General features: G+C 37.9%; 1 long non-coding RNA gene across 1 annotated transcript in view; it reads left to right on the forward strand.

The window, feature by feature from the left end:
* Window positions 1–254: 254 nt before the first annotated feature.
* Window positions 255–25,389, forward strand: part of LOC134161363 (uncharacterized) — a 32,858-nt gene continuing 7,723 nt past the window's right edge. The window contains exons 1-2 of the long non-coding RNA XR_009964021.1: window positions 255–428; window positions 15,292–15,385. This is a non-coding gene — a long non-coding RNA (uncharacterized LOC134161363). The remainder of the gene's footprint in view (window positions 429–15,291; window positions 15,386–25,389) is intronic.

Here is a 25,389-nt window from a genome sequence, read left to right on the forward strand (position 1 = left end):
CATTTTTCTGCTTAGCTTGGTGACAGAGACAGAATCATTAAGACAGAGTATAAACTGGGTATCTTTCCTTTTTTACATAAACATAGATTGAAAAACACAGAAATAAAATTAATCAAAGCAATGTAAATTGTGTGTAAGGGAGAGGAGAATTAAACCTTGATAAAGTACAGCTGCTTCTGCATCTCCCCAAAGTGAATGTTATAACCAATTAAAAAAATTACACCAGGCTCTCCCTTTTTTTTTTTTTTTTTTTGTTAGATGTCTCCTGGCTATTTTTCTCCCTGAAGTTTTGCCATATCACCTGTTACCTGAATATGCAAGTGCATCATCTTTCTCATCTAGGACAGTAATTTTCATTCTGCTAAGGAGTAAGCAGCCTCAGTTTTCAAGATGGTGCAAGTATTTTACCAGATTATGCCTCCAGAAAGGTATGACAAAAACATCTTTGTCTCTCTCTCCTCTTTCTCCATTAAAGAAATGGGAATCAGCAAGTCACTAGGAATTTTCTCTGCATTCTGTAAATATTCTGAATGTTTTCTTCTGGTATATATTGCTCTTTGGTAAAACAATCTAAAAATATAGATACATATGCCGGATACAGTTTTTCCTGTGTTTGGAAAAACTTTCTGGTTTATTCTTAATTTCTGTTTTAATAGTAAAAAAATTACTTATTTGCCTAATTTCATAATATATTTTCATTTGCTGAATAGTGTTCATGATCAGGCTTACTGCACAACCTGACCTGTAGAAAGCCCGATTTAGACACCAGCTGTAATGTTGTTTTATTCCCTTCTTCTGTGAGATTTTCTTTTGTTGTTGTTGTTGTTAATTTAAGTGTAAGACTATATAAAAAAAAAACAGTAATCCTGGACAATTTTTATTCTTTATGGAGAACACTGGGTAGTATCTAACTATTCATTGTTCAGAATAATAAAAATCCACAGGGATTTTTCTCCCCCTGAGATCTGCCAATATCTAAACAGATTTTGTTTATAATGAGTGACATTTCCACCTTTGCTAGACTGGTAGACCCCCATAGATTTTTGGAAGAGTTGTGTCAGTGTAAAAAACAGGAGGATTAGTGAGTTCTTTTTCTGTGTTACTCCAACAAAGACTTCCCTCCTCTTTTTATTTTCTAGCTAGCTCTGCTGTTGTATAAATGAACTGTATTTGTATAAGAGCCTGGCTGAGTCTCTGAATAATTTATTTTTTTTTTTACATTCATTCCTTTGCTACTGTAGGAAAAATCACTCTGGTTGCCCAGTATGAAAAATATTCATTCACGTCTTAAAATGAGCAACACTCACAAAAAGATATGTGTTAAAATTTTTTCCATGCAAAACAAGAAAAAATCTGTATTGCAGAAACTGCTTCCTTTTATATAAAAAAAGAAGTGAAGATACACTATTTTAACACTGAAAATTTAAAAACTTACTGTGAAAAATGGCTGTTTCTTAATATATATAGTTCTATACATTTGGGCTACATACAATCCCTTTATAATAACAGTATGTTAAAATAAATTGGTATCCTTTACAACTGTAGCAAGGAATGTATACGTGAAGAGAGATAAAAATTTTCCATTAGTTATACTTTCATTAACTAGTTATGCATTCCTTTCTCATGATACTTGCTTACATTCAGTCATCTAAAGATGTGATAGATCTCTTGTTTACTCTTCAACACGAGAATCAGTAACACTTGTATGCTGAACCAATTGTTCCAATTATCCAAATCTTTTACTCAAATGTATAAAGAACTGATATGTTTCCATTTCCTGCAGAAAAATTTCCTTGCATCTGAAGGCTGTTTATTTGAGACCAACTGAGAAATTGTGTGTTCATTTTTATATCGCATCTCTTCATCTCAAACCCAAAAATCTCAGGCAGTGCTTCACTCCATTGCATTCTCTAAACTGATGCCAGTCATCTTCAATGTGTTTTCTTTCCCAAAAGAAAATACTCAGTCCAGATGTCTCAGTTTTTAGGGAGTGACAGTGGGTGTTGACTGCCTTTGAATGTGCATCTGTCTCCCAGAAGCAGTGTCTGAGGGAATGTCTATTCAGTGATATAACAAGCTGTGTTACATCCATTCACAATGAACAAGCATATTTGCTGGATGCATTCTGCTTGGTTATTTAGCAGCTATGGACTTAATTGTGCTGGCATTTAAACTGGAAATCATCAAATGAACCTCAACTTTATTAAGAAAAAAATGTATTTGTTAAACAGCAGCTCACTTGAATGCCAAACTGTAAATGAACAGTGCTCCTATTTTAGTCACATAATTCCTCCCTAGAATGAGTGCATAGCATCCATGCAAAATACTTGCTCCATCTTGTAGCTTTAGAAAAATATTTGATGTATTTCTTTCTGGTTTTTACCCTGATTTAATATCAGTTAAAATAGGGGAATGGTAATCTGGTTTAAGCACCCAGGTATCTACAATGCATAATTGGCAAAGAGGCCACAAACCGATAAACACTGTCCTGGCTTACTCTAATTCTTTTTCAAGGTGAATTGCAATATGCTGTGATTATCCTTTGATAATGCATTTGGGAAAGAATAGTAGTCCTTGGGCCAGCTGGCCTGTCCTCACACTTGTTGAGAGAGCAGCCTGGAATCAGCTAGATGTCATAAACCTTGGTCAAGGACTTCTGTGGGGTCTGTCTGTCTCTTGGACACTGCATTTTCTCTTGAGTGGAGGCTGTGGGGTTTTTTCAGTTCAAAGTTCACCAGATGATAAAGCAGCATTCCAGCCCCAACCATGGTGCTCATGTAGCACGAACGTACACTTATGTGCTCTGCTTTTCCCTAGGCAGGGACACCTTCCACTAGACCAGGTTGCTCAAAGCCCATCAAACCTGAGCTTGAGCACTTCCATGGATGGGGTCTCCACATTGTCTGGGTAACCTGTTCCAATGCCTCACCATCCTCACAGTAAAAAAATTCCTAATATCTAATGTAAGTATACCTTCTTTCAGTTTAAAGCCATTCGCACTTGTCCTATCACTACATGCCCCTGTAAATGGTGCCTCTCCAGATATCTTGTAGTTTCCTTTTAGATACTGGAAGGCTCACTCTGGAGTCTTCTCTTATTCAGGCTGAGCAACACCAACTCTCTCAGCCTGTCTCCATAGGAGAGGCGCTCCCTCCCTCTGATCCTCTTCACTGCCCTCCTCTGGGTTTTCTCCAGCAGGTCCACCTCCTTCTTATGTTGGGGGCCCATCATAAGCTGGAAACAGTACTCCAGGTAGGTTTTCACAAGAGCACATTGCCAGCTCATGTTGAGCTTCTTACCAGCCAACAGCCCTAAGTCCTTCTCTTCAGGGCTGCTCCCAATCCATTCTCCAACCAGCCTGTGTTTGTGCTTAGGATTGCCCTGATGCAGGTGCAAACCCGTGCATTTGGCCTTATTGAACTTCATGAGGTTTGCACTAGCCCACCTCTCAAACTTGTCAAAGTCCCTCTGGATTTCCAGAGAATATGCTAAACTCCTAAATAACAACTAAGATCAGAAAACTTCACTTGTTTTGGTAAAACTGGAGTAAACATGATGGAGAATTACTGCAGCCCTGTTTGCTTTGACAATTAACTGCAAAACAAGGGCATCTCCCTGAAATATATTCAGCAAATCCAGACAAAGCTTTATTTGCCATGGCAGCAAGACTTAAGTCCTAAAAGTGCAACCACCCAGATCCCTTTGGTTAGCAGCAGTAAAAACTACGTATAAGCATGAGTATTATATGCAAATGTTTACTGCATATTACTCTTTCGGATACCCCTGATTTTCATCTCCCATGGATGAGTCAAATTTCCCAAGGTTTTCTCATAGATTATCCTAATTTCTTAATGCAATTCTTGTACTGTTCCAAGTTATTTGCAATCATGATAGTACTTTTAAAATTAATAAATGCACATCTGAAAAATACAAACAAATAAATATTAACTAAAGAAATGTAGCATTTAGCATTAATTTTCACTGAATAGTGAATTTTATCTTTTGCAGTTATCTATAATACATGCATAAGAATCATATTTCATAGCCATCCCTGATAACTGTGGGTCTTAAGTGGAGCAGATAGCAACGACAATTTCCTAACAGAGCTTCTAAAATTTCAGAGAAGTCATTGTGAAAAATGTTGTCATTAATTTAACCTTGCAAATGTATGTGGCAAGACCTACAAACACGAATCCATGTCACATTTCAAGATATATAACAAAGCTGTTAAAAGCCATAAACTAAGAAATTAAATTAGCTCAAAAGCACAGCCTCATGAAATTCTGGTTCCAGATACATTAAAAATGATATAAAATTAGCTTTCTTCGTTGTACCTCTGCTCATTCAAAGGTATAAACACATATAAAAACGTCTTAAGATTTCTTTTAAAAATCTGCAAATAGCAAAATGCAAAGCTAGGACAGAAAGTTACTATTTTTGCCTTATATGGGTCACTTCACCCATTTCTGACAGGATATTTTTTGTGAAAATTCTAAGAGGATAGCTTCAGTGGCATTATTAAATATGTAGATGGATTTACCCTATCTTTGAGGAATAGGAAATAATCAAGAAATAACTGGAACTATAAGAAATAGGATTCCCCGGAGCAAAACTTAAATATTCCTAGTAAAAGTAGTTATTTAAATTATGACATCACTAGTCAATACCAAAAGTGCAAAAATAACAGAATGAGTTTTAATAACCATGTTTTGATTCTCTTTATTAAAGATGATAAACACATTAGACACCTATTATTTTCATGGTTCAGAAACAAAATGTTAAAGAATTTATGGGGCAGAAAATTATGCAGTAAAATATTCTTAGAATTGTTGTTTTCCGCCTCCTGTGAAGATAATAAAACTTATCTGGTGATAAGTTTTAGCTTTCAAAAATCAATTAGGCTTGGAAACAGGCATTATTCATATTGCTCCCATTGCCATGTAGTTGATTTCTACAAGTTTCTGTCCAAATTAATAATGTTGTTCTTGCATCCATTCTGTTTAATGTTTTTGTTGTTCTGCACTGTCATGGTTGCAGGGGTACCTGGCACCTTGATCATACCTCCAAGGTTCTCTTCTAAGTTTTCTTCCAAACTTGTAAGCCCGTAATGACCTCCGTCACCAGCAGAAATAATTTTCCATTCTTCATTTACTCCAGGTTGCCAGAAACACAATTTCTCTCAATTAGTTTCCAGTTTCCATTTGGGTTTGGCTTCCTCTCTGCCTTTAATCTTCTGAGAGAGTAGGAAGAGATCTCAGAAATGGGTCTTAATTATAAAAGCATGCTCTTTTTCACCAGGATGGCAATTTTTGGCCAGCTGGAGAGAACAGTTTCAGTACAAATAGTTAATGAAACAGCATTTGCCTCATGATGTCTTTAAGCAGCAGCAGCACTCTACTAATTAAGCCTATAGAACAAGCTATAGCCCCAGCCTGTCTTCATACCTATAGTGGAAAGCACTTGGCAGAGAGCCAAAAATAGAATAAGAGATAATGGTAGTGTCATAAAATTGTCTATGTTCCTCTACCAGAGTTTAGGTTAAAGATTCTCTCTACAGTACACAAAAATAGCTCTTCATTGAATTTATTAGGTTCAAAATAAAAGTTGAGTTGATTTCTTTATGGTGCTTTTTGCTGCTCATAAAGACCTGGAGTCAATGGGAGCTGGATTGGATGGCAGAGCAGAAATGTTATGATATTATAGCAGCACTAAAGACATCATCTCCTACCTACGGGACTTGCTGGTTGCTGGTATCATGATGAAATGTACTGGAGAACAGACTATAATTTGCTGCTGATGGTGTAATTCAAAACAAGGAAAGTTTCCATCTCCCAAGAATTGCTCTGATTACCACCTGGAATAGGCAGCGAGGGTTGCAATGCTCTTTTGGGGGAAAACAACAGCAATTCTGTGTGGAAGTTAAGTCTTTGGCTTTTAAGCCCATAATTAACTCTCTACAGCTGAGAAAGCAGCTGCAGTTCCCAAACAAAGCAGAAACAACACGTTTTGGTTTGGTCTATTTCCCCACAACATTTGGGAGAACTCTGGAGGCCTAAGGGATCAGAAGTTTGGGGGCTTTTTATATACATTTTAACCTAATCAGTCCCCAACTTTATTATTGTTCAAATAAGACAGAGTTCCAGTTGTGGCAATGTCATATCAGAAATACATTATTGGTCCCCCATGAATGCAAGAATCCAGTCTGTTCACTGCAATTTGCACACCCCACTTGTTGCAAGTAAATAATTGCTTCCTCTTCTGCACTCCAGTTCTCTGACATCTGCTGAGACTCAACCCTTTCTTGTAATTCTTCATTTCTTTCACTAAATGACATCTATATCTAGTGCAGTACAGCATGCATACATGTGGAAGAAGTTGTCAAATTGCTATATTCATCAAGGGAAAATGTCCACCATAAAATTACTCTGTGGGTTACTTTATTTGCAGTATTTTCCCCTGGAAACTTAATGCCCCAAGACACTGAGGCAGCAGGAAGTAATGAAATGTATTTTTCATATTCTTACTTTTCATTTCAATGTATCAAACAGCTCTTTAAACTGCCAGTCTAAACTATTATGTCTTATTTTAGAAAGCCTTTATAATAATTGTGAATAATTAGAACGCAAAGTGCTTGCTATTTGTAAATGAAAATAAATGCTTAGCCCTTCTCACAGAAGCCATTTAAAACATTCTTTTTTAAATGCCATATATTTTTTTTTCCTGCTATTGGTTTCTTATATTTTCCTAGAAATAAGGATATACCCACCATTCCCAATATTTAAATACTTGAAATTACTACTGTAGTAGAGATAGTGTTGTATATCAAAAAGGTTGTATATCTGAAAGAATAGGAATAGAATTTTTCAACTTCACATTTTAATTTTTCCTGTTTGAGCAGAAAATTAAAGACCCTGGTATGATGATCCCATCTGACCCTTAGCGCCTACCATCCATATGCTTACAGGCATACTATTACAAATAAAAAAATTAAGAAAGACTATAAAATGCTGAAGTAAAAGTAATCTTTAATGTGAAGATCAGCATGAGACAAATTACCCATTGCTGGTTAAATAAATGTATGGAGATATTAAAGAATAGGTTTAAATGTGCAGTACGCATAGCTCACCAAGTAAGCACAAACCCTGTTGCATCTAGTTAAAAGAGACTTGACTTTGATCTACCACACTCAGCAATATGCCTGCAGGCAATGTTATAAAGCTTCCAGCAACCGCCACTGGATGCTATTAAAGTCCTAGCACTTGCTCTCTGTCCTCAGTTTTAGTGCTGTGGGTTCTGGGAGCAGGCTTTCTGGCACAGAAAACCTGGAGGGCTTTTTTAAGTTCCCATTTATTAAATGACAGTCAAACAGCTTACATAATGATCAAACACATTGCTTTTATGAGGTAAAATTTTGAATATTTAGATTTGTCTGGATTATTCTAGTGGCCTGTACTAGCACAGCACAATCAATGCAGAGTTTCTAGCAAAAGGAAAAGTATCACATAGTATTGAGAGACTGACATGCACTAAACAGTGTATCTGAGTGAGCCCCTGCATGCAGGTCTGTTGCTTATGCAGGAAATGCTGAAAGCCTCTTTAATTTCTGAGATCTAATATCAGCTAGAGTCTGTGTTGCTGCATGAGGTATCTGTCATTCAGAGCATGCTGCACGCACTCCTAGAAACTACTGCCATCATAAAGGGTTATCTTTTAAAGGAAAAAATAGTACTACCTGCGCTGCAGTGTGCAGTCTGCTTCTCACCATCCATACCAGGTGAATCAGTGCATGAAAATGAGATGGGTCTCACTTCTGCTTTTTCAAAATGTTTGACTGTAAACAATATGAGGATATTTTGCTCTTCATCTCTTTTAAGGTGTGCTTTTTAGCATCATTTTTGTGATGGTCATCTTTGCAAGAAAAGACAGACCATATATAGTAATTGGAAGCAATGTGTAAGTCTTCGTGTTGCATTATGTGTCAGGTATAGAAAATGAAAAATGCGCTGTGCTGCGCCTCATGCATGTGAATGATGAAAGTGCATTCTAGGACATAGATAAAATCCTTATCTAGTGTTCTAGGATTATCTATATCACTAGGATATGTTGGAATGGTTATCATTGTATTTAATAGGCTTTTTTTCCTGACTTGTTTTTCTGTTATTCCCATTTCAAATGTTCCATTTGAGTGCAGACCTGCAATACTTTCCATGGACAGGTGAGGATTTTGCTTCATTTTTTTTTAGATTAAGAAGCTTAAAACCACAGATGTTCTAGCAGCTACAAATATGTCTACTCTGGACATATTTAATAACTGCAGCACCTTATGTCATTTAATATTATGCTTATACTTAAAAAACAAACAGAACTTTACTTAGAATGTTAAATCTCTATTATGATGAAAATTCACATAAATTTCTTGTTATAGTAATATAAATGTATTTATTTTGAAAATAATTTGTTTTCTGAGACATAAAGAAAAGGCCAGGCTGGACAGAGCCTTGGGTGACATGGTTTAGTGTGAGGTGTCCCTGCCCATGGCAGGTGGGTTGAAACTAGATGGTCTTAAGGTCCTTTCCAACCCTAACTATTTTATGATTCTATAAATTATTGCCTTCTATTTTTTCTATTAATGAAATTTATTACATGCAAAACATGTGATGTTAAGTTGGGAAATTCTAAACTTTGAAAGCTTAAAGACAGTAGAGATATACAAAAGCAAGCAATATTTAAATTGTATGTAATTTTGCTTTCACTTAGCTTTTGAACTGTTATAATTTAAATATTTTAACATTGATATATACTGGTTGAAATATACTGGTTTTGTTAAACCAGTATAAGACAATCAGAATAAGAATGCTAACTGAAACACACAGGATGAAAAGTAATAAGTTCTCACTTTCATTTTTGCTATTACTTTTCAGCAGGGAGCTTTCTATAAAGCGGTAAACTTGAGGTTACGTGATAGTGAATACAAACATAAAAAACAGGACAAAATATCTCATGACTGCTTATAAAACTTTAAAAATGGTAAGGTTTTGGAAAACTCTGTAAAATTCTAGAATTAATTCTTTCTAAAATTTCCTTAAATTTAGTCCAATCTCTATCCTTTTCTTACGGATTTTTTTTAATTAGTATTATTCTTGAATATAAATTTTGATTGGGCACCTATTCACAGTTCATAGATATGGGGAGATGGCAGTTAATTTTTTTCACTGCTTCAGAAACTTTCAGGCAGTGACAGTGTTACACTTAAAAACTCCATATAGAGAGTATACTTATGTGTTATACTACTCATTATTATTATTATTGATACTACTAGCAGCATCCTGCTTAAATCCCAAGACAGGTCTCATTACCATCTATTCTTCCACCTCAGAAATACAAGCTATGTCTAAGACTGACAAATCAATTGTACTGTAATTTGATAAGGACTTCAGGACCTGAACCCATTAAGATTGTTAAAAATGGAAATGTCTCATAACCTTACTGTGACATTGTAATGACTGAAGCAGCTACACATCACTGTAATCAAACTTTTTAGATCCCTTTTATTTCTGTCGTTCAATTTTCAACTGTCTCATTTCAGTGGATGAGACCTGCTGCATCTACGTCAAGGGGTTTTGAATAATGTCCAAATGGTATAATTTAAATGTCAAGAAGCAGGAAATCAGAACTAATGCTATCATTCCCCCAGACTTTTGCCAGCAAACGTATCATGATGAATACATGACATAATTAAAAAATCACTGAGGTAAAGAATAGGATCATCTGGTTTCCAGTCTTTTGAGATTTGTGCATATATATTAGGTAGGTAGCTTAATTCTTTTGAAAACTTTTTCAACGTATGTGTTGAAAAAGTGCTTTGGTATTTTTTCATTTAAGAGTAATTCTGTGTTCTTTAATGCACAGGTTTGGAGAATGTACTCTCTGTTGGTCTAGAGAATTAAATGGTACTTAAAAAATAAAATAGCACTTCAAAAATATAAGAAATTTACTCAAAAATCGGGTCTATAAGAAACAGAGGAAGAGTGAGTGATCACCTGTTCCACATCTGCAAGGAAAAAGACTTCCTGGCAAACTCTTCAGTTATGCAAGTACATTATATTTATGAAGGTCATTGCTTTCCAAAAGATGCTAACAGTGGCAGGATAACCGTCTTAAGAACATTCCATTTTAATATGGGGGGTACACAAGAAAACCCAATGTTTTTTTTTTTTTTTTTTTACATCATTCATGACTATGGCTAGATCAGATTTGACAGCCATTTTCCTTACTGATATCTACAGTTTTGTGCATCCGCTTTGATTTATGGTTACCAGTCATAACTTCTGTTATGACTGCATGTGAACATATTACTCAAATACACTGCTCTTACACTGCTTTTAGCAAATTACTAAATAATTTGTTACTATTATTCTGTGCAGAGCAATAGTAAGAACTAAACATGAAAGTTATAAATTTCATTCATGGGAACTAAAGTGAGAATGACAGGATTCTGGCAGAGATGGCAGAAACGGCACACGAGTCAAGACTAAGTTCTCCACAGTCTGCCCCATTTAGACCTCCTAATAAGCCACTAGAGAATACTGAAGTAAATTCTCTACCTCTGGTGACTTTTCATCCATTTCAGGCAAGAAGACTCAAAAAGGAACAACAAATACAGCAACAGCTGAAGCGCAGATAATGTGATGGAAAAATACAGGCAGAGAGGGAGAGCAAGTTAACTGGGCAACTGGCAGTCTTCAGTACTGAGTAGCCAAAAGGGTTATTCTGATACTGCTGCCATTGCTGCCATACTGCAGCACCTTTTCAGTCATGCCTTCTGTTGGCATTCAAGATACACTCTTACTCTTCAGTCTTGGAACTGTTTGGCATCCTGAGAGAATGGCCAAACCATTCAATTTTTAAAGAGGGCCAAAATGGAACATATCTACATGCATAAGTATCCACCTACAATACCATTTAAATTATATTTTTAAAAAATCTGACTTCTCATAGAGAGGTAGGACTGGAGTTACCATGAAATGAGAGGCCAAGGACTGATGTGTCACATATAAGTGGTTGATGTAATTGAAGGCAGGCACTACTGTCTGGCCAGACAATCACTTTCCATTCTGAGGGCTCTCAGGCATTTTTGTGAAATTAAAGATCAGGGTTTCTCAGTGTACGGGGGAAAAAAATCATTAAAAACTTATGAAGTAGTGACAAAGAGAGAAGAAGAGCTCCATCAATGCAAACTTGCCTGTCAGCATGTTCACAGAGGAATCTGAACATACAGGTGTAGGATACATTTTGTCTGGGAAAGAGATGTCCCAAGAAATACTGCCCTTTCCTCTCTCCCATCCTCCTCATACCCACCCGTACTCAGCCCATCCCCTCCTCCTTATGTTATTCTCACAAAACTATATTATTTTGGAGCACTGCAAACCAGAGCACTCAGCTGATCTAAATTAAAATCCTTGACTGAATTTTGTTTTAAACAGGGAACATTTAAAATATGTTTTATAGCACCAAATGGAATATAGTTTAAGAGACTCTTTTTCTTAATGTATGATAATATACTTTAATATTGCATATTTGGAGCAGGTTTCCAAAGTTCATCTCTGTATTAGGAGAAATTATTAACTAAAATATCACATGCTCCAAATAATCAATTTTAATCTGCCTCCAATTAGTTTTTATCCGGAACAACTTATCATCTTTGAAGTAATTATAGTATATTAGCATATAACTACGTTGAGATTTTTATAAACACAAATTGTATTATCCACTATCAATTGGACAACTTTTATTTCTGAGACAATCTTTACATTAATCTAACAAATTGTAGTGGAACAGCTTTGTTTTTACATAACTTAACTGTCCAATTGAATTTATGAAATTAAAAATATATATTTAAAATAGATGCCACCACTCCTTACATGTTTTTACAGTAAAAAATGGGACAGACAGGTTTGTACTTAATATGCATACTTAATGTTTTATGACAAATTTGGATTTTTTTTCTTGCTAAACTGATGTGTTCACAGACCGAAGTCCTGGTCTTTCTAGCATTAGTGCTTTGATAATTTCTGTTATGCAGCATAAGCAATAAAAGTGTGTATGAGCAATGCAGTGGGTGTTGACAAATAATGCCATGGACACCAGTCTGACCACAACTTCTCTTTAATGCCTCAGTACAGAGAGTAAACGATGAGGACCATGAGCTAATGTCCCACTTCTAACTGCATTTCATGAGTCACATTCAAAAGTAGCCCTTCCCTGTGTATGTGCTCTTTGTCCCTGAGAGGTGCAAAAGAAATGAAAGTTTGATGTTATATATGTCCAGGTTATTTATTTCAGACATTACTGCCTTTGAAAAATAGCATTGATAAAATTTAATGATATTTTGAAAAAAATATTTGTCATGTATATTTGTCAAACAATTATGCTTTCTGTCATCATTGCTAACTCCAGTAGTAAGGAGGCACTCAGGCAGGTTTTCCTGTAATATATTTACTTTTATTAAATATTATTCTAGCAAAGAAAAAATAAAGTGATGGATGTAGCCACATCTATTATATGCAAATAGTTTTAACAGTTTCTGATATCTGCTGAAGTGATGAACTGTTGTTACTGTGGGTGTCTGGCTCTTTTCATTCTGAAACAAACCAGAGTACACATACTTGGATTGTCCACATATATATTTAAGACTGAAAGTACAAAAGGCAGTAATAGATGGGGAAGCAATCTTATATTTTTTGACTGATGATGCAGTATCCTGCAGGCTGCCTAATATATGTTCTAAGCACAGGAGGTCCTTTGTAAGATTTTTGAGTTGCTCTTCAATTCCAAAGTGTACTACTAAGGGAAATATGTGCATGCTCTTCCATGAGGGAGCCTCAGTTTGCAGACTCCACATGAGACCGATAGGAAAGGCTGTTACCACTGCATGTATTCTTTGTATTTACATTATTCAGGACTGTGTAGATGATTTAGCAGAATGGCTGTAGTTTTACCAAAGCATAAAAATCAATTAGCTGGTAATATCTTTAGTTATTCATCTCTGTCACAATGTTGGAGTCGTCATTTGTACCCTGTGTATTGCGGTTTCAAGCCACAAAAATGATGAGAGGGCTGGAGCACCTTTGCTATGAGGAAACACTAAAAGATTCAGGGTTGTTCAGTCTGGAGAAGAGAAGGCTCCAGGGAGATCTTATTGTAGCCTTCCAATACTTAAAGAGGGCTTAGAAGAAATATGACAGAGTTTTTTGCAGGGCCTGTAGCAATAGGACAAGGGATAATGGTTTTAAACTAAAAGAGGATAGGTTCAGGCTAGATATAAGGAAGAAGATTTTACCATGAGGTAAAATGAGCCCAGAGAGACTGTGGATGCTGCATCCCTGGAAACAACCCTTTTGGACTATTTTTTTCTTTTTTAAGCAGGGATCATTTGAATTATATGTTCTAGCATGATCTCCTGACCAGTTGTATTAGTACAACACACACAGCACACAAATGAACAGCAGCAGTTGAGAGCAATGATGAACCAGGTTGCCCAGAGAGATTCCAGAGATGTTCCATCCCTGGAAACAGTGAGGGTCACGTTAGATGGGTCTCTAACCAAACTGATCTAGTTGAAAATGTCCCTGCTTATTGGACTAGATGCCATTTAATTATCACTTAATGTCAAACTATTCTATAATTCTATGAATTTCAGATTACATCAGTAGCAGATGTAGCAAGACTGTATTTATCTCAATCTACATGTTGTGCTGTGAAAATTTCATGAAAAGAGCATCTGAGTAATTTTCATTTTCTTTTCTTTTTATTGTTTTGTTGAGGATAATATCTAGTAAGTACAGCTAGGATAAAAACTCTTTGGGGAGAAAAAAAGGAAGAGAACCATATGTGGCACTGAAGAGTGAGAGGAGACAGAGAGAAGGAGAAGAAATAATATACAGGCTTCCAAAGCCTTCCAACCTGTCAAACCGGATTAGCCTAATCTGTATCTCACACCCTGAAAACTTTGCTGAGCACTGCACAGCGAACCCAACCAACTCCTTTGCACTAATTGAACCCAAATTTTCTGTCTATGAAGCCAATACCCTAACTGTTACACAAAGAGCAGGTGGGTCTACATTTGCTTTCTCCAGCAGAAATTCAAAAACTAGAGTAATCACAATTATGCTACATGTCGAGAGTTATCACAAGGTTAAGCTCACTCGGAGAACATGATGCCTGAGTCCTTGTCAGTCTTCGGCGGAAAATGAGCATGGAGCAGAGGCAGCATATTGGGTCATTTCTGGACACATGGAAAATTACAGCTGTAAGCTTTCAGGGAATCACTGAGATGAACTGAATGCTGTCTAAAGAGTGCTGGCCCCTCCAAGATTACCCTGCCACATAATGGTTTCCTCAGAACAAAGATTTTTTCAGCTTTATATGGCTGATGTCATCTCAATATCTTTAGGCCTTTACCACTGTGATGTGATTTATGGCTTCAGAGAAACTGCCAGCCATGTATATATTTTCCATTAATCCCTGAATTTTGTAATCTCAGAATTTCCTTAAAGACTTAGCAGGAGAGCGTAAGGCAGTCTTCATGATTGTAAAGGTAAAGCACAGAGATTCTCTGATACTTTTGTCACCATAATCATCCAACTGGTTTAAAAAATTTTGTTAATGGACAGAAGTTTTGTTCACTGGCGAATGAAAGTATCTATTTTCCTAGATGCCATTGGCATTATTCACAGTGAAGTAGGTTTTTGGAAGAGTAGTTCCAAAAAGCATGTGCATATAGACAGTGTAAAGTCTATAAAAGTGATTTTCAGACTTTTTAAAATTACCACTGCCTTTTGTCCTGTCTTTTCTGCACTGTGATTTGGAAGGTTGTCCAGAAATGCGAGCATGTTCACACAAACTTTTGTGTTTATATCGTACTTGTAAGACATGAAATGTTGCCAGCAGTTTAAAGTAGGTATCAACTCTATTGCTAAAGCAAACATCTTGACCACTGATTACAGGCACAGTCACTGTTCAGTAAATGATGCCTTAGTGAATATTTACATGGGTGCTCCTATAAGGATCTTCACATTGCCTCTTTTGGGATCTTCACATTGCCTCTTTTGGGATCTTCACATTGCAAAAAGATGTCACATTGACACACAGTCATTTCTTGAATGTGTATCATGTAGTTTATGTGTGTTCATACTCATGTATGAGTTTGAGTATAATCATGTATGAGTTCTGTATACTCATGTATACAGAATCTCATTCTAAGATGTTTAACGCTGCATCCTTGTTCTGCAGGATCTGTGAATCCCACCTGCCTTGTAATCACCCTCCCAGCTTGTAGATACAAAACACTGCAGGGAATATGCATGGAACAGCTCGTATCTTGAAGGTAAAAAAAATAGTGCTTTTTTTTGAAGTGATTTTTTTTTTAATTTTAATTTCACACTATGAGAAATGGTACCAGAGACTTTTAACTTCTGTAGATGTTGTGGATGATTGGTAAGAAAACTGTTTCCTGCCTTCATTTTGTGATCTTCTGAATTAAAAAATCCTTTCTATGATTCAGTTATGCACAGATAGAGACTTTCATCTCCACTTGCCCCTCTCCACATTTAAACAACACGTCTAAATAACCAGAAATATTGCAGCATAAGTGGCAGTTGCAGTTCATGTAGCTCTTGGAGTCCTGTGACACTGCAAGAACACAGATTTCACAAATTTAGGCCAGAACCTGGCACTATGGGTTAATAGTTATCTAATCTTTAGTAGCATAATAGTTACAGACAAGTTGGAAATGAGTTATGGGTGAGTAAGCCAATGAATTTACAACTGTTTCCATCCCATGGACTGCAGTCTCAAGAAGTAATGATTAGTCAATGTTTCTGTCTCTCGCTTGCAATACCACAATAATTTGTTAACAAGCAGAGTAGTTGGAAGAATAATTTTAAAGAAAAGATTACTGAGTTTGACTATATTATAGGTAGAGAACCTAAGTCTGTATTTACATGTACAATAAATTCAAATTAAATAAGCTAAAACTCAAAAGCAGCTTAGTGGGTATTAGAGAATGATTGACGAATGGGTTGCCAGTAAATTAAAGACAGCAATATATCCAGGTTGTGTAAAGCTTTGTCAAACTGTAGATCCTTTCAAGACTTTTCTTTTAGCACAGAGGCAGAAAAGGAATGGGGGAAGATACAAATGAAATCCCATCACTTTTAAAATGGGCATGATCTCAGTGCAGACAGCGTTGTATATGATCTTGTTGAGTGCTTTAGGTTTTCTCAGATGAAGCACTATTTCTTTTTTCCTGAAGCACTATTTCTTTTTTCCTGAAGGAGTCTTCAGGATAACATACTTTCATACTTCAGGAATTATGAAATAATTGTCATGAATCTCTACCCTGACAGCCAAAGCCTGTCCTTGTGCAGAAAGGAACTATGATCTTTTCCAAATCACCTTCACCAAAATCATTCACAACGTTGCTCGAGACATAGCAAAAGATAATGTGATTATAATAAAACAATCACATTCTCATGCTTTAAAGCAATTCATAGGTGATATACACAACTATATAATATACAAATTATATATATATATCATAGGGTATGAATGCTTCTTTAGAAAGTGTTCGTAAGATTTGTAACAAAAATTTCTACTTGTCAGGAATGTGAAATGGAAATGTCTGATCTGACTATAGCATTAACAGTGTTTAAAGCATTACGTGTAGGTTTCTTACAGAAAAAATAACAAAGGCAAAAGAAAGTTTATTTCTTTGACAAAAATGTCAAATGTTGTATATCAACAAAATATAAGCAGATGTAAGTAGATAAAATTTACAACGTTAACCCATATATATATATGAAGAATTATCCAAAATACCATTCCACTTGGTCATATTTACATTCTTTCATGCTCCAGGCAAAAAGATTTTTTTAAGTCATCATATGATTACATTACATCTTTACCAGGTAGTGATTACACTACCTCACTTATTAGTCCCATATGCTGTATTCAGCCCTGTCAGTTCTATTTTGATGTTACCTACATTAGAGAATGACTACATTTTCTGAATGGGCTTTAATGGAAGAAATTCATATTTGCTAAGATTATCAGAATGCTTTCTTTTACACTGGTGACTATTTGCGATGGCGTTTGAATGTGCAATCCTTTTGCATCACAAAGCCAAATAATTAATAAAGGGGAAAACCATGTAGAGTATTACTGAGATGAAGAGCTAGATAGACACTAAAAATTATTAAGATTGTTCATAATAGTTTTAGAACTATGTACAAGTATATATGTTGCTCTGACAATTCAGAACACATTCTGAATTGAGACAAACTACATCCACACCATCATGCTGTTTCCTACCCAGTCTTCACACTGATTTCACGAGAAAAGACAGTTATTAGGATCCTCCTGACAACACTGTTATCTGTAAGGCTGCAGTTTGGCTGTGATTGTGTCTCCAGCTGATGAGACCCCAGCACAGAACTCAGCGCATGGTAAGTCTGTAGGTACATGGTGCCCGCCATGGCTACCATGTAGCCATACCTGAACTAGCTTTGAAGTAGTTGCCTGGGTGCAGATAGCAGTCTAGCTATGGCAACATGAAGCTCATGGCAGCAATACAGCTGTGATGGCAGTGTAGTCAAGGGAAATAAATTATTCATGTAGGGGTGTTATAAGTTATATAGTGGTGAGATGCTTTTCTCACATTTGTAGAACACAGTTTCTATTCTTCACATCATGAATTTCATTTTCTGATGGAAGTTTTAAACAGTAAAAGCATGAGAACAATGAGTTTTTGTGGAAAAATAATTAGAGCAGCATTCTCTGGAAAGTAACTTGGTAGAAAAAATTGGGAGTCGACTTTTTTTACAGGTTGAGGAAGATATTTTTCTACACTGAATGGGGTATAAGAAATTATGTGCAACTTCTGTCATGAGACTCTCCCATGCCCATAAAATACCTTTTCCATATGTAAAAATGAAATATTATTTTAGATGCTCATATAGCATAGTTCGACTGATATATTAACATAATCCTGAGAAACAGAAAGATGATGGGGAGCTGAGTATTCCCGTTTATGGAGTCACCTCCAGCCCTGGTCCAGCTGTCTAAATGTTTGTTTCTGGTTCTGTATATCAAGTATTGTTTATAACTCAATTTTGACAGTATTGGTCTTTTCTATGGCATAACATGGCTTCAAATCTTTTGCTGCATGGGACAGCTGACTGACAAATTCAACATGAAAAAAAACTTATAATAGGAGTCATGTCATTCTGCCTTCCCACGGTCCATCTGTCCCTGCACCTGGTAGGAGTAGTCAGGAGTTGTCTTTGGCATGAACATCATGTGTTCTTTGCTGAACTGAAAACAACTGTTTCTGTAACAAACCATAAATGCTGCTCACTGAAGATATACTTTCATTAATACAAAGCTTGCTTCATCTCAAATTTTGCAACCATCCTCCTTTGATTCAGCTGCCATCTTCCAAGTACTAACAGCATTGATAAAACTATTTGGAGTTGGAACAAAAAGACCTCTTTTTACTTGCCTTGCAAAAGTCATAATGAGGCAACATGAAAGCTAAGACATTACTTTCAGTGAGGCTAAAATTTGGTACAGGACAATGTTAGAGTTCTGCCAATACACTTGAAAGACCAAGTCTCTGACAAAAAAAGTAGTTGAGAAATGCAATAACTACGTTCTTTCTCTAAGCATTTCAAATACTTCCAAATTTCATATCCTACAGAAAAGCTTAGTCATTGGGTTAGAAAACATTCAGAAATTCTTTCTTCATCTCCTGTGATGATGTTTTTCAAGTAATAATTAAATAACCACCATGAGTAAAAAGCTCTAATCAACCTGAGAAGAAATACCTGGATTCAAGTTCCTCCTTCATACAATAGTTGAAGTTTATACATATTTACAATATTAACTCGGGAACTGAAAGGAGGACCTCTGACCCTCAAGTTTATTCCCTGATTAGTAGATTAAAAAGTCAACCTCTCACTGGTCCCACGAATTTTTAATTATTCATATGCAGACCTTTTCTTCATATTCTAATAGTTTATGACCAACAATAAAATGCTAAAAGCAATTTTATGTAGGTGGGTAGATGGTAAATGGATATTTCACGAATGTTATAGTATCCTTAGTGTGTAAAATCAGTACATAAATGCACATCATGTTTGATGTTATTTCTGATTGCAGCAGATCTCATAGAATATTATTGCTTTTTAAAGCAAATTCTAGGTGGTAATATTTATAAATAAGCAATTGTCATTAATGCATTAAATAAGAAAAAAGAATAATAGCCATGTGGGCAGAATTTGCAAATACACTCATATTTCATAATTGAGCAAAGGTGAACTTTTTTATCATAGTTTCATAAAATAAATATATATTTAGCTAGAATAGACATAGTTCTAGCTTACAAAATTATATTATAAATATTTGTATTTTTATTCACAAATGGATTTTTTTTTAATTTATTGAGTTGTTTGTATTCTAAGGTAAACAAGGATAAATAATTTCCCTAAAATGCATAAAAATATAGGGAAATACTTCAGCATATCCATTTAAAAATAAGAACAACAAACCCAAAAATTAAAATGTGTTAGGCACTGCAGACCAAGGTTTGTATTCTAGAGAAAGATAATTGTATCTAGCTGTTTTGATTAAAGACTTAAGCGCAGTTATGCCTGTAAGTAATGTTATCTCAAGTTCACATCTATATGGATATATTTTGATTAAAGTGCTTCTTATATATATATATATATATACATATAATCAAACTCTTTTTTCAGTGTTTTCTTTATTAAAGCAAATATCTTCATTTAGTTTTATGTTGCTTCTGGATTATGTTTAGCATATTATAAAGGAATGTTCTCAGCTTCACATTTGCCTCAAAAAGGTCATGTCTTACATTATATTTTTATTAAGCAGCTAGTTTAATACATAGAATCATAGAATCATAAAATAGATAGGATTGGGAAGGACCTTAAGTTCATCTAGTTCCAGCCCCCCTGCCATGGCCAGGAATACCTCACACTAAACCGTGTCGCCCAAGGCTCTGTCCAACCTGGACTTGAACACTGACAGGGATGGAGCACTCACAGCTTCCCTGGGCAGCCCATTCCAATGCCTTAGCACCCTTAGAGTAAAGAACTTCTTCCTTATATCTAACCTAAACTTTCCCTGTTTGAGTTTTAACCCATTACCCCTTGTCCTACCACTACAGCCCCTGATGAAGAGACCCTACCCAGCATCCCTATAACCCCCCTTCAGATACTGGAAGGCTGCTATGAGGTCTCCAGCCCCAACTTTCTCAGCCTGTCTTCATACAGGAGGTGCTCCAGTCCCCTGATCATCCTTGTGGCCCTCCTCTGGACTTGTTCCAACAGTTCCATGTCCTTTTTATGTTGAGGACACCAGAACTGCACCCAGTACTCCAGGTGAGGTCTCACAAGAGCAAAGTAGAGGGGCAGGATCACCTCCTTCAACCTGCTGGTCACGCTCCTCTTGATGCAGCCCAGGGTACGGTTGGCTTTCTGGGCTGCGAGCACACACTGAAGCCGGCTCATGTTCATTTTCTCATCAACCAGCACCCCCAAGTCCTTCTCCACAGGGCTGCTCTGAATCTCTTCTCTGCCCAACCTGTAGCTGTGCCTGGGATTGCTCCGACCCAGGTGTAGGACCTTGCACTTCGCATGGTTAAACTTCGTCAGCCCACCTCACAAGTGTGTCAAGGTCCCTCTGGATGGCATTCCTTCCCTCCAGTGTATCAACCGAACCACACAGCTTGGTGTCGTCGGCAAACTTGCTGAGGGCGCACTCAATCCCACTGCCCATGTCACCAACAAAGATGTTGAAGAAGACCTGTCCCAACACGGATCCCTGAGGGACACCACTCGTTACTGGTCTCCAGCCGGACATTGAGCCATTGACCACAACTCTTGCGTGCAGCCATCCAGCCAGTTCTTTATCCACTGAGTGGTCCACCTATAAAATTGGTGTCTCTCCAATTTAGAGACAAGGATGTCGGGTGGGACAGTGTCAAATGCTTTGCACAAGTCCAGGTAGATGACATCAACTGCTCTACCCCTGTCCATCAGTTCTGTAGCCCCATCATAGAAGGCCACCAAATTGGTCAGGCAGGATTTCCCCTTAGTGAAGCCATGCTGGCTGTCACCAAGCACCTTGTTGTTTTTTGTGTGCCTTAGCATGCCTTCCAGGAGAATTTGCTCCAAGATTTTGCCAGGCACAGAGGTGAGACTGACTGGTCTGTAATTTCCTGGGCCATCCATTTTCCCCTTTTTGAAAACGGGGGTTATATTTCCCTTTTCCCAGTCATTGGGAACTTCACCTGACTGCCATGATTTTTCAAATATGATGGACAGTGGCTTAGTCACTTCATTTGCCAGCTCCTTCAGGACCTGTGTATGAATTTCATCAGGTCCCATGGACTCTTGCATATTCAGGTTTTTAAGATGGTCTCAAACCAGATCCTCTCCTACAGTGGCCTCAAAGTCTTCATTCTCACAGTCCTTGCGTCTGCCTTCCAAGACTTGGGTGGTGTGGTCAGAGCCTTTGCCAGTGAAGACAGAGGCAAAGAAGTCATTCGGAACCTCAGCCTTCTCCAAATCCAGGGTAGCCAGTTCTCCTCATAGCTTCCAGTGAGGGCCCACATTGTCCTTAGTCTGTCCTTTATTTGCACCATACCTGCAGAATCCCTTCCTGTTATCTTTCACATCCCTAGCCAAGTTTAACTCTAACTTGGCCTTAGCTTTCCTAACTGGTCCCTAGCTTCCAGGACAACATCCCTGTACTCTTCCCAGGCTGCCTGTCCTTGCTTCCTCCTTTTATAAGCCTCTTTTTCTCTTTCCAATTTTCCTCAGTAGCTCCTTATCCGTCCCAGGATGTCTCCTGGCCCTCCTGCTGCACTTCCTTCTAGCTGGGATGCAAGACTCCTTAGCTTGCAGTAGGTGATCCTTGAATATCAACCAACAGTCTTGGGCTCCCCTGCCCTCTAGGGCTATATCCCATGGAGCCTTACTAAGCAGGCTCCTGAAGAGGCCAAAGTCTGCTCTCTAAATGATTTAATGCTCTCTAGACATCTGTCGTGGTTTAAACCCAGTCAGGTAACTCGTTCGCTCACTTCCCCCCCTTTTCTTGCCCTCCCCCTGCTCTCGGAGGGACGGAGAGGAGAATCAAAAAGAATGCAACTCCCACGGGTTGAGATAAGAACAGTTTAGTAACTAAGGTATAACACAAATCACTACTGCTACCACCAATGATAATAATGATAAAGGAAATAACAAGGGAAGAGAATACATCATCTCACCACCAGTCAACCGATAACTCGCCCCCCCAGCCCGACCAAGCTCTGACCGATACCTCCTCCAACCCTGCAGTCCCCCAACCCTTCCGGCTAACTCCCCGTTACATCCTGGGCATGACGTGCTGTGGTATGGAATACCTCTTTGGTCAGTTTGGGTCAGGTGTCCTGTCTCTGCTTCCTCCTGGCTCCCCCTCCTCCCTGGCAGAGCATGAGGCTCACAAAGTCCTTGGCCAAACCAAAACATCACTATCAGCTCTGTTCCTGAGCCGAAAGTCAAAACACTGCACTGCACCAGCTACCAAGGAGGAGAAACATGACTGCTACTGCTGAACCCAGGACAACATCTTTAAATGATTGCAGAAACAGGATTTGTTTTGTTGTTTCATATTTGCTTTTGAACATGACCTTTGTATAGTGACCTGTTAAAATATCCAAAAATGTACGCTATCTAGTGCATAGTCTATTGCCTTGTAGATACTTTGTTTGCAGCCTTCCAGTACCTAAAGAATGACTGCAAGGAAGCTGGCAAGGGGCTTTTTATAAGAGCAAGTAGTGGTAGGAAGATGAGTAATGGCTTTAAACTAAAAGAAGTTAGATTTAGATTGAATATTAGGAAGAAGTTCTTTAACATGAGGGTGGTGGTAACTGGAACAGGTTGCTCGGAGAAGTTGTGGCTGCCCCATCCCTGAAAGTGTTCGAGGCCAGGCTGGGGTCTTTAAGCAACCTGGTCTACTGAAGGTGTCCTTGCCTATGGCAGGGGGTTTGGAACTAGATGATCTTTAAAGTCCCTTCCAATCCAAACCATTCAATGATTAAGATCCCATATCCTAAAATATTGCCATCACTATCATGTAGGATGTTTCTCTTAAAACCAACAAGAAAGTACGAACAAAGCTGAAATTGATATTGGCACCAAATAATTGTGCACAGAAGTTCAGGTCTGCTAAAACATCTAACTCATGTTTTCCTGAGAGCTCCATGTCTGAATTATATTAACATTGTGAGAAATCTCAACCTTAAGAAGGAGACAGGTAGGTTTGAGTGTATGATCTTGCTCATATTCCCAAGCTACAAAGGAAGAATCAAGGCAAAAATAAGATATAATAAACCAAACAAATTAAAAATTAATTTAGAAGGTTTAAAAATAGGACATGCTACTTAAAAACATATTTTAAACCAAAGCTGATAAATATTATTTTGAAACAACTCTTTAAAAAGACCCCCTTAAAACTAAGTGTACTATCAGCAAGTTTGCTGATGACACTAAGCTGGGAGGAGTGGCTGACACGCCAGAAGGCTGTGCTGCCATCCAGCGAGACCTGGACAGGCTGGAGAGTTGGGCAGGGAATAACTTGATGAAATATAACAAGGGAAAGTGTAGAGTCCTGCATCTGGGCAGGAACAACCCCAGGTTCCAGTATAGGTTGGGAAACGATCTGTTAGAGAGCAGTGTAGGGGAGAGGGACCTGGGGGACCTAGTGGACGACAGGATGACCATGAGCCAACACTGTGCCCTTGTGGCCAAGAAGGCCAATGGCATCCTGGGGTGTATTAGAAGGGCGGTGGTTAGTAGGTCGAGAGAGGTCCTCCTTCCCCTCTACTCTGCCCTGGTGAGACCCCATCTGGAATATTGTGTCCAGTTCTGGGCCCCTCAGTTCAAGAAGGACAGGGAGCTGCTGGAGAGAGTCCAGCGCAGGGCAACTAAGATGATTAAGGGAGTGGAGCATCTCCCTTATGAGGAAAGACTGAGGGAGCTGGGTCTCTATAGTTTGGAGAAGAGGAGACTGAGGGGTGACCTTATAAGTGTCTATAAATATATAAAGGGGGAGTGTCACGAGGATGGAGCCAGGCTCTACTCAGTGGCAAACAATGATAGGACAAGGGGTAATGGGTACAAACTGGAACACAAGAGGTTCCACTTAAACTTGAGAAGAAACTTCTTCTCAGTGAGGGTGACGGAACACTGGAACAGGCTGCCCAGGGAGGTTGTGGAGTCTCCTTCCCTGGAGACATTCAAAACCCGCCTGGACACATTCCTGTGTGACATTATCTAGGTGTTCCTGCTCCGGCAGGGGGATTGGACTAGATGATCTTTCGAGGTCCCTTCCAATCTCTAGCATACTGTGATACTGTATGTGTGTGTGATTAATTTCATTTATTAAAATACTGTAAATAACCTAAATCTACAATAGGATGTACTTGGTTCCCACCTCCACCTCATTTTTCATTTGCCATAAGTCATCTGGCACCCCTATGACACCAGAAGTGTGAATTGACCTGACCCAAGGAATTTTTTTAGGGTCGTTTTACTGGATCCATATCTCAGTGTAGTGCCATATACTGTTGTATTGCTACTACCAGTGGAATGGCTTGCAGAGATAAGGTTCTGGGATGTAAGGAGAGACATGTGTGTATTATAAGACAAGGCAAGGTGTTCTAAAGATAATGTTGCTGCTAAATTCCCATTATGAACTTCAGAGTTATGGAAGAGTGAACTGCCTGGTCCACCCAGGAAAGAACAAAGGGGGGTGTAGGGGTGAGTTTGGCAATTCAGTAAACTGATACATCTTAAAATATCATGGGCTCTGGAAGCTGTATCCCATATAGTCACCTTGGTGCAACATTAGGGGGGCTTGGGAAAGATGGATCTCTGGGTGCCACAGGTGCTGTGACTGAGTGAGTGCACAGCATCATCTTTGGACATTTTCAGATCTGCAGAAGAGGAGCCCTGAACTACTGGACTGTGACTTCAAAATTATCCCTGCTCTGATCAAGAGACCAACCTAACTTTTTAATGCTACTTCAGCCTCTGGCTTCCTTTTCTTAGGTAATGAATCCTCTGCATAACTTTGTTCCATAGCTGGGAAAAAGTTTCCTGCAGTATGTGGACAGATGCTAAATTCTTAAGTGTTTCTGTTTCTAAACAAAATCAGGAAGCAAACTGACAATTGCTAACTTTTCCTTTGTCATACACAGTCCTTGCTGACACTTCCAGCAGCATAGCCAAATTTCAGAAAAGGCCCAGTACAAAGTGATTTGGT

This window comes from Pezoporus occidentalis, unplaced genomic scaffold, assembly GCF_034315485.1.
Source record: "Pezoporus occidentalis ecotype Australia unplaced genomic scaffold, CSIRO_AGI_Poc_V1 ctg1, whole genome shotgun sequence".
In the NCBI taxonomy this organism is placed as follows: Eukaryota; Metazoa; Chordata; class Aves; order Psittaciformes; family Psittacidae; genus Pezoporus; species Pezoporus occidentalis.